This window comes from Numida meleagris, chromosome 2 (genome assembly GCF_002078875.1).
Source record: "Numida meleagris isolate 19003 breed g44 Domestic line chromosome 2, NumMel1.0, whole genome shotgun sequence".
Classification (NCBI taxonomy): Eukaryota; Metazoa; Chordata; class Aves; order Galliformes; family Numididae; genus Numida; species Numida meleagris.
Genome location: NC_034410.1, coordinates 64,803,180 through 64,813,788, shown reverse-complemented (window position 1 = coordinate 64,813,788; position 10,609 = coordinate 64,803,180). Strand labels below are relative to the sequence as shown.

The window sequence follows — 10,609 nt, the reverse complement described above, 5'->3', positions numbered from 1 at the left end:
CCCTCTCCTCTCCCTCTCCTCTCCTCTCCTCACTGTGATCTTTACAAAGTTATACAAAATAAGAATCCCAATCCTCTAAAGACTCAAGGTTGTTTTGTTTACCAACTTCTTGTAAACCTTATAAAGTATGTATTTACCTTCCTTAAAAAATAAAAATATTAGCACATCTGTAGGAAAAAAAAAAAAAAGGAAAAACATGGTTTCAAACAGGATAGCAGCATATCAAATATGCTTTTTCCATAAAACTGTGCTGTGAAATAGAAAAATCACCTGTTAAGGCGTTTAGTTAATATTTACTGTTTAGCATCTGCATTTATGTTCCAGATAGGTGTCCCACAGGAGTGAGGCTTCCTTTGTGCTTACTACAAAACAAACAAGCAGTGAGAGGCAGATCCAGGCACAAACCTATCACAGTGTAAGTATCATAGTAGTAATTTGGCACCAATTCTCTTCAGTCTTAAAAGCTCCTCATTTTTTGCTCCTATGGTCAGTTCAGGGAGGATCCTTCCCTGGGTAATTCTAGACACAAAGGTTGGTGTGTGGCGTACTGGTGTTTTACTGGCGAAGTGGTTTGAAGTTGTGAGTCGGAGCACCCCAGTAGCACATCCATCCCTTACTGCATCAGCACAGCGTAGAGATTTATCCTTCCTCTAGACACAATAGCATCCAAGGGCTCTTTGAAAATTATAGAGGAAAATAAAAGTTTATGCATTTTTCCTCTGCAGTTGTCAAGTCTATTCACTGTGTTGGGCTGAAAAATTAATTTTGTGAATCCTTTATGTGTGGTAACGTATAAACTAAGAGCTCATTTTTGACAGTATTTTTGCAATGAATCAGTACTGAAAATCGCAGGGAATCCTGGCAATTTTGCTGAACTTCCTCAAACATTAAGACTCATGAAAAATTTGACAAATTATGCGATCTTGTATTTGATAGCATGTCCTGGGAGTTTTTTAAGCTCTCTACAGCAGTCTATTCATTTTAACTCCATTTCAATAATGTTATATATTTACTTTTCCAAGTGAAATGTGCTGTGCCCTATAAAGCGTATATTCCAATTTACATCTGTCAGTTTGAACTAGTTTAAAGTTACAGTTTCATACTGATCAAATGATTTTCTAATAATGTGATTATTTCTGAATAATTATATTTGAAAGACAATTTGAAACAGTTAAACGTTGTTCCTAGCAGCCTTCTGGAAAAAGAAAGCACAATGAAAAAATGGTACTTGTGCTTTGCTGTTTTACACTGTACAATCTTGCTATGTATTTGCTGCTTTTCCACTGCTTTGTGGCTTATAATATTCCTAACTAAACATTCACACCCAACTTCTTCCTTGTGGATGTAGGCTGTATTTTATTTTATTTTGCCATTTTGCCATCTATAGCATTTAGCCTTCATCTGCACAGCTTTTCACAGCAGCCAATGTGTCACATAACTTCTCTTATGAGTCTCCTGAAGTCCTGGGGGTCAGCCTGCAAAGTGAAAAATGCAGAGATCTAGGAATGGCTCAGCCAGCTGAAAGTTACGGGAAGGGAAAAGCTCCAGTTTCACTGAAGGAAAAAAAAAAAAAGAAGAAGAAGAAGAAGAATGGCTCCTTTCAATGCAGACGGAGGCAGTCTGGCTGAGAGTCAGTGAGATTTAAAAATCCAAGAGGTCCAATAACTGAAAATCTGTATAGATTCAAAGCAGTATTTTAAATACCGCACAAGTGTAGATAAAAAAATAAAAAAAGCGTATGATGGTTTTTCCATCCTCCTGGTGCACATAGCCAACCACGTCCTAAAACCAGGCAGTATTTCTTCCCCATAAAACCCTGAGCACATGTGTCTAAGACCTGTCCGTGTCGTCAAAGGATGAGAGTGAAGAACTCCTGTTAGAATGACCCCTTCGGTCACTTTTCAGTGGGATGGGGTTGATGGCTGGTTGTTTCCAACCAAAAACCCACAAGAAATTATTACTGTTAGTTTGTTGAAATAGGAATGTTGCTGTTACTGTAACATTGATGCTCAGCTAGCAATCCAGCAGCAATGCCACCACTGGCATCACAAGTGTTGTTACTTCGAGTGACAAGGCTCTGGTTTGTGAAGCCCATTTCATGACAAAAGAAGTGACATGAAAATAAGGGGTCAAGGGGTCTGGAGAACATGGTTGTGGGTTTATACTGAGAAGCTTCTTCTCTTTGAGTCTCTCCTTCTGTCTGTTTGCCTTCCTTTCTCTACTTTTAATGCTCCTATTCACTGTTCCAGATTCTCCCTGTAGTCCCAGACAGGCTCCAAAGCCTTGTATGAAAACACAGGGAGAGGGCAAAAGATCAGTGAATAAAAGCACTGAGTACTTACCTCTTAGAGCCTGTTATACTGTCAGCTCAAAGTTAAAGTGCAATAAATCTGGTAGTCTCACGTTGGTCCCCCGTGTGCTGCAGTCCACCTCATAAAACTACTACATAATTAAGTACAGTGCAGCACAATTGGCAGTCTCTGCTCAGTGAAGGCCCAGCAGCGAGTGCATAAACCCACTGCCGGTCCCCGAAAGTGGATGCTCGAGGTGCTGGGGAGTGGGGGCAGGTGCTGGCTGCCAGTGCAGCTTTCCTGCAAGAAGGGGCAGCTTGGCCTTCCCCCTACCAGTACAGCCCTGTGCTGTGTGTATTTAAACAGAGAAAAGAGGGGAGTAGGAAGTGCAGGTGATGCTGGGGGGAGTGGGAACGGCCATGTGAGGGTGGCTCCAGGGAGATGGGCACCACCTGCTGCAGAAGCAGGGGCCTCCTTCCTTAGCAGAAAAATGTCCCTCATGATCTGGATTATCTGCAGAAAGACAGGGAGCTGCAAAGTCTATTTTTGGGCTTAGCACCCAACTTTTGTTGTTAGCAGAAGGACCTGTGTGACTGTGCAGAAGAGTGTGCAGACTGTGCAGAGGAGTGTGGTGCTTATGGGAGTGACTGAAACCTCCTTTAGAAAAAAAAAAAAAAAACAACAGAAAAGGATGAGGGAAGAAAGGGAAGTGCTTAACCACCAGCTAGGCAGCTAGCTGCAGCAGCAGGTCTGGCCCTATCCTGCTGGTGCCCTCTAGTGCTTTGCTCCCCAGCTGCAGAAATGATTTTTGAGCTTGGGAGGAAATCCCCAAATACAAATAATATTCAGCTTTTGTTTGTATTCACGGTGCTGTTTTTTTTTTTTTCTCTCAGGCATTTTGCAGCCTTCCATACACAGATGTGCACTTTGCCCATGTTTGCGTGCAGCAATTCTGCTGGTCTGGGGAAGGATGGCTTTTATTTTGAGTACTCACACTGTATGACAGGCCACAGGTGAGCTGTATTTTCCAGGCTATAAGATGAACTCTCAGTTCTCTCTGCCTCTCTCTGAAAAGAAGATTCAAGCTGTTTGTCACAGAGCTAAGTGGCATGATAGCAGAAGGGATGTGCAGGACACCCAGCAGTCAGAGAGGCCGGCTTACAGATGGGTAGCGAGTGTCCAAGGGAGGGCTGTGAAGATGGGGAAGAGTCTGGAGGGCAAGGTATATGAGGGGCATTGGGCATGGAACAGGCTGTCCAGGGCTGGGGTCACAGCCCCCAAGTGCTGGAGTTCAAGGAGTGTTTGGACACTGCCTTCAGACAAAGGGTTTGGATTTTGGGTGGTCCTGTATGGAGCCAGGAGTTGGGTCTCTTCCGACTCAAGATATCCTATGATCCTGTAATTCTATCAAATTAGCCTTACAGTCCACCTGGACAAAATTCCTGGATGAAAAAGGAGGATGTGTTTATGTAAGTCCAAGAAAATACCTAAATAATAATAATACTTGGAAACTTTACAGTCTATTTAGAAGTTTTCTCCTTTTTGAAAGTCCTTGTTTCTTATGGAAGTGCTCATTATCCTAGTGGAAAATAATGTGCCCCATCCAGGTGCTGTCAGAAGAGAGTACATGGACACTGTTGCTCAGACATCTACAAAGAGAAGGCAGGAAAAGGTATGAAGAGAGCTGGTATGAAGGCTGCCTATTTTGGGGGTGAGAAATGAAGGATTAAAGAAAAAATTTCAGCATTCTTTGGAAGGAATGCAGAAATTTTCCTGACTCTTTGTAGCACAGAATTTTGTCTAAAGAATCTTGTCCATGAAATTGACTAATGAGTTAGGATTTGTCTGTGACATTTTGTTAAGCCTCTTTCATTTGTAGACGTCTCCAAACACTCTATGGAACTAACGTAAACATACCTAGACTCATTGATAGAAGTTAGGTACCTAAAACACTTCAGAGGGCTTTTCTATAAATTCTCATCCCCATGATGCAAAATGAATAATCAAATGGCCAAAAAGAAAATTTAACTCTAAAAACATATCGTAATGCTAGATTGACGTGGTCTACCCATGATTCCAGATCTGCATACAGAATTCATAGGTGGACTGTATTTCACCATAGGTGGAACTGACACTCCAAGTATAAAAAGTGCAAATACTGAGAGGTGCAAAATCTGTACTGAGAGCCAGACCTAAAAGGTATGCCAAAACAGCAGACAGAGGGCAAGTCTCGGGCCTCTCGTTTCTTTCAACACTTTTTAGCCTTCATTTTTGAAGGTGCAAACCAAAGTGAAGGAACTGTTTTTTTTTTCAGAAAGCAAGCTTTCTGGTCAAAGTCACTTTTGGTATTTGGGAAGAATATTTTAACAATCCAATGGTAGATTTCAGCTGTAAAGCTCACTAAAATCCTCTTCTGCTAGTTCGTCTCCCAGAGGACAAGTTGCTTTGGTGATACATTGAACAGATTCTGCAGCTAGGCTATTTATTCATAACACTCATCTCTGTTATCATTACTGTAATGAGTTGTTACTGGGTGGCTCTTGTCTCCTCTTGTAAGCCTTCTTGTGAGCTGGAGTATAGCTTCAAGCTCTACTTTGAGTGAGTGGTGGAAGCATAGGCAGGTGGATGATGTGTTGGACCCCATCATCCTATGGTCCTTCATGATACCTTCTGGCATCACCCCAATCCTCTTCCCTAGCCAGAGGTGCTGCATTTTGACATTGGTAATGTGGGCAGCAGCACCATGACTGCCTCAAGCTTTGGAGCTCTTCTGGCTCCAAAGGCAGCCTGAAATTTTCAGCTGGCTATTTGGATGAGTACTGGAGCTGCATCTGGATGGAAAGACTTGTTGGAAGTACTTGCACTGGCTTTGAGTAGATTTAGACAGTTGAGTGCCCAGGGATTTAAGAGACAGCACTGGTAGGACAAGTCTCTTTAGCTCTATGATTTGCTGGAGCTTCTTAGTCCTCTGTGATGCGCTGGGTGAACTCTTTGCATGGCACCTCATGGGCATGAAATGTTGGTACAGCTGTGAGTGCATGGCTTGTGAGGGAGATGGGTTTTCTGTGGACATCTGTGATGGGCATGAGATCCTCACCATGACCTGTAAAGTTCCCAGGCCAGGAGAGGATCACCAAGTACTCCCTTGAGTACTGTGTTCAGTTTTGTGCCTCTCAGCGCAAGAGATATTGAGGCCCTGGGGTATGTCCAAAGAAAGGCAATGAAGCTGGTGAAGGATATGGAGCACCTGAGGGAACTGGGATTGTTTAGTCTGGAGAAGGGGAGGCTCAGGGGAGACCTTATCACTCTCTACAGTGACCTGAAAAGAGGTGGGGGTTGGCCTCTTCTCTCAGGTAACAGCAATAATTCAAGAGGGAATGACCTCAAATTGTGCCAGGGGAGGTTCAGGTTGGATATTAGGAAGAATTCCTTCTCTGGAAGAGTGGTGAGGTATTGGAACAGGCTGCCCAGGGAGATGGTGGAATCACTGTCTCTGGAGGTGTTTAAAGAAAGGGCAGATATAGCATTTAGGGACATGGTTTAGAGGGCAATATTGGTGGTAGGTAGGGGATTTGACTAGATGATTTTAGAGGTCTTTTCCAACTTTAATGATTCTCTGATTCTATTCTAAGAAGTAGATACAAAGTGACAGTACCTTGCAATACTGACAGTGGGGGTGATTTTGCCTAGCAAGAGGTGCCAGAATGGAAATAGTTACAGCCAGAATCCTGGATTTGATCTGCTGAAAGGAAGTGCTGGTGAGGAATTCTGATGTTTTCCAGACTGTCCTAGGACAGAATGAATCATAGAATCATAGAACTGCTCATGTTGGGAAAGACCTCAAAGATCATCAAGTCCAGCCGCAACCTAACCATACTACCCTAAGCCTCATTACAACTAAAAATCATGTTTAAGCATCAGTGTAGAAGTGTTTGTCAAATTACAATAGTCTTATGCAGTTCTTGGGTTAGATAATCAAAGCTATCTGCAATCTGAAGCCATAGCATTGTTGGAAGCTGGTGCTGGAGCTAAGGCTCTTTTCAGTGACTTCAGGCCCCCTAGGTAGCAAAGATTAACTTTAGTCCTTGTCAAAGAAGTGAAAAGATTCTCTACCCTGTAGAGGTGATGGCTTTGAGGTTTTTTTGCCATGCAGCAGAGGAACTTGCCATGGAAAAGAGCATATAGCAGAGGATGTCCCAGGAAACAAAGGACCAGGTTGGCTCCAGGAGCCCTCTGTGCTGGTGTGGTGTGAGCAATAGGCTGCTCTGTTTTTTGTCAGGAGATGGCCCTAGCAGCCATGATAAATGTATACACACAGATGTCTGTACTGAGAAATCCAACTCTTAGTATGCATCAGGATTTGGAATTCATCTATGTTATGGGTTAAGTTAAAAAAATTCAGGCTGAAGCACATCATGTATTAACAGTATATGTGGAAGCTTTGATTCTGGGAGAAGTTTCCTTGTTCTGGTTAGTGTAATCTGCTCTCAAAGTGGATTCCCGATTGGGTGCTCTCAAGCAAAACTCTGTGGAGAAGTACCTTGGAGATATCTGTTTTTGCTCTCCTGTCCTCCATGGGACTAAGAATCAGTTGAAGATAGATGGAGCTGACTCCACTAGCTTGTAGTTGCCTAGGTTAGTCATATGTTGGGCCAAAGTACAAGAACACTCCCTGTTATGGGTCTAAAATGGTACTGGGAAGTGATGACTGAGTTTATCTGTGATCTAGAACTATTAAAGTTTGCCTCTGCACAACAACTCAGTTATCTGTACATATCTACTGCAGTCATTTAATTCCTACTTTCCATAATCATTCTGGGCTTTTCTGGAAAATGGTCATTCCCATTGAGACAAACAAGAGGCCATTCATTAGAGCAAGATAGAAGAAAGAGAGACAAGTATTCTTTTAAAAGCATATTTAAAGCCATTCCCTCCAGCCCCTACTCCCGTTCCTGTTGAGCGGATGTCCATCTGGCTACCAAATGCGTCACAGCCTCTCTTGGCTGCTGTGGGAACCTGCCATCCTCACGCTAGTGGTGAGCCCGACACCTTCACAGCCATAAAATCTGGGCTCTTTAACCCACAGCCGAGGATTACAGACCCCAGCAGCCAGGCAGCGGTGGGACGCCACCTTAATGTTGCCATGCTGGGCACTGGGGTTTTAATGCCTAACTGTGAATTTCCTACCTTGTCTTCTTTTTTTTTTTTTTTTTTTTTTTTTGGAGGAGTGTTCTCTCACTACATTAACTTCCTTGCAATGCGTTTTTTGTTGTGTGAATACTGCCGCCCTGTCAGCTCGGCACTGAAACGCCATAAATCTGGTGTTCTCGTGCCTGTCCCCTGTGTGCTGCAAGTCCACCTCATAAAACTGCTACTTAATTAAGTATGGCGCAGTACAATTGGCAATCTCTGCTTGGCCGCGAAGGCTCAGGGCTAAGCACACACATGTATGCCTGTTGAGCTTGTGCCGAAAGCTGAGGTGAGGGACCTGCCACTGCTGGAGCAGGGAGGCATTTTTAAATAGAGGTGATGGAGAAATCTCTTTAAAAGTGTAGAAAATGGCTTATAAATTGTCAAAGGCCTATCCCTCTAATTACAGGCTGAGGTTTCTAAGCCTGTGGGAGAGAGGACACCTTCCTTTGAATAGAAGACTTCATACAGTCAGAAAAGTTTAAGAATTACTTACAATGGTTTTGGGAAATTAAAATGAAAGAACATTAATAAATTGTTAGTATGCAATGAAAGCGATACCTTACAGTCACCCAGAGGCCTTGCTTCCATCTATCTCACTCAGGATAAGTAAGAGATGATTAAAATTTCTATTTTAATTTACCGTAAAGCCAACATCTGAAGGAACTTTATAGGCATTAGTGCACTGTTTCTCCTACTGCTCTTATTCTTTTTTCTTTCTTTGCAATTGTGCAACCTGAGTGTTGGAGAAATTAGATGTTTCTGGATTATGTAGCAAGTCCTGAGTAGATCCTCAGTCTCTTGATTTCTACTGATGCACTAAACTAGTAAAATGCCTTTATTGCTGACCTATAATTAGTAAGAACTGTAATTAGAGCATTATCCCTTGCCTCGTTTCAGCTTTCCACCTCAGCGACACGGTCATCACTGTAACGCCAAAGTTCTCTCTTGCATCAGTTTATAAGAAATCTCTGCAGTCTCTTTTGCTGCACTTTCTTCCTCCATGCTCTCTCCACATGTCAGCCTGGATCCATCCACATACCATCCACACAGAAAGGCAGCACCCTTAGAAGTAGATTGGGTTGAAGTTGGCAAGACCTAGGTGGCTTGAAGGAGAGCCAGATACGATATGACTTTTTTTGCAAGTGGCCCTGATGACTGATTTTGTGAGCTGGGAAGAGTAGGGATGGACTTCATCCAGATATTTAGAAGCCTCATGTTTGGAGACCAAATATGGAACTGCTGTTTTTGTCTGAGTACAATCATTGTTTCAGTTAAAACATGGCTACTATTAAAATAATAAGCTCTGAATGATTGTAACAGTGACTTGTTCTTTCCTTGTTAGTGATGTGTGATGACTGAATAACTACTGACACTTGATGCTCACCACAAGCTTCATTTTTCATACCTGAAGTCCCACATCACCTTAGTCATGAGCGCTGTGTCACCCCATGCCCATCCTTGTAGGCTCTGAGCTGCGGTGGCCTGTGAAAATCAAGAGCAAACAACAATGAAAGCCAAGTGTTTTCAGGCCGGAGAATGTGTTGGTTGAACCACCAGACCCTGGATCTACAGCAGCGGAAGCAATGTTGGACTTATGTCCTGCAGTCATTTCAGCTTCTTTTCCAGACCCTTTTCCGTTCACATGAAAGTCCTTCAGTCAGTGGGGATTTTGCTGTAACAATAACAACAGAGTTATTCCCAAAGTTGCTGGCATGGGAATTTTATTTAGTAACAACTTTATTCTTTGTGAGGTCTCCAAGGAAGGCAATTGTTTTCTTCTGTCTGATGTTGGAGATGGAGATCTAGGGACAGGTGGTGGATTTCCTCTGTCTTCTGGTCTTGGTGGTTGAGGGGAAGATCAAGGCCATTATTTTCCTTTCACTCTAGCTTCAGTGCAAATGCATCCAGAGCTCACTGAATAAACAAAAAGTATTAGTCTTCAGTGCTTGTTCAACTGGATGCTATTCAGAACAATCCAGACCAGCAAAAACAAAGAATACCTGGTATGGGCACAGCTGTAGACATCTGTGAAACCAAAGGAAAAAGAAGAAACCCTCTAATTCACAGAACTTAGATTTGAACATTGCCTGAAATATATTGCGTTTTCCTGTTATTTATGCAGAGTAAATCTGCAGTGAGAAGAGAAACTCAAGGTTGGTGATATGTTCACCATCAGGTGAGTGCACAGCTGTTTAGAGAAGTTGCTCAGAGCCATTCATGTTCCCATTGCATTGCACTGCAACAGATGCAAAGCCAGCAATAGCAGCTTTTCTTCAGGTGTTAGAGGAATAGGGAGGAACAAGGAACAAGTAGCCCATCTGCCAGCACTGAAGAGGTAAACTGACTCAGAACTCAATCTTTTGGAAAAATAATTCTTGCTAATACTGTTATGTGTTACAGAGTTCGAAAATCAGATTAAGGTAATTGAGAGTAGTCAGGCAGCGTAGTAGTGTGTGCAAATGGTCTAGTAAAAAAAGTTTAAAAAGTAAGGAAAAAATGGCTGTTAGGAATTGGTTTGCCTTTCCATTAGGAAATGAAACTAAAAGGTGGTTTTATCCTATGCTCTCCTGTGTGTTTATGTATACAGGAAATGACCCATCTGATTAGGCCAAATGGCAAGCATGAAAACTGGTATGCAGACACTGCAAAGCACTTTCCTGGAATTATGATTGTAGTGATGCTGTGTTTTACCACCAAACACATGACCTTCTCGGCTGGACCCCAGGCACCTCATGCCAGTTACCATGATTCTGATGAGGTGCCAGCACCCTGCGCAAGCTGGAAGCTGTGGTGCAGATGTGGATGCAATAGTTCCTGGGATAGACAAGGGCATCTCATCAGCTGCTACCGCTCAGGGCTGTTCATGCAGGAAGGGGTGGTGATGCTTTGCCAGCTGGTGCTGGGCTCTTTGGACAGTGACACAGTAAAAACACCCATGTTACCTCCCACGGGCTGTGAGTGAAGTTTGGCTGATTCTCAGTGGCATCGACATTTCTCAGCAAACTGTGCTCCTAAATGTGAAGTGGTCTCCTGAACCTTCTCTGGGCTTAAGATTTCTGCTGCTTCCAGAAACACTGCCTCAAAAATGCCTTGCAGATGCTTCATGAGTATTTCAGATGACAGAA

At 42.9% G+C, this 10,609-nt stretch overlaps 1 long non-coding RNA gene across 1 annotated transcript in view; it reads left to right on the top strand.

Annotated features, from left to right (window-relative positions):
• The window catches only part of LOC110394218, a 22,089-nt gene extending 18,027 nt beyond the window's left edge, over window positions 1–4,062 (top strand). Inside the window, exons 4-6 of the long non-coding RNA XR_002435455.1 lie at window positions 325–415; window positions 3,185–3,304; window positions 3,899–4,062. This is a non-coding gene — a long non-coding RNA (uncharacterized LOC110394218). The remainder of the gene's footprint in view (window positions 1–324; window positions 416–3,184; window positions 3,305–3,898) is intronic.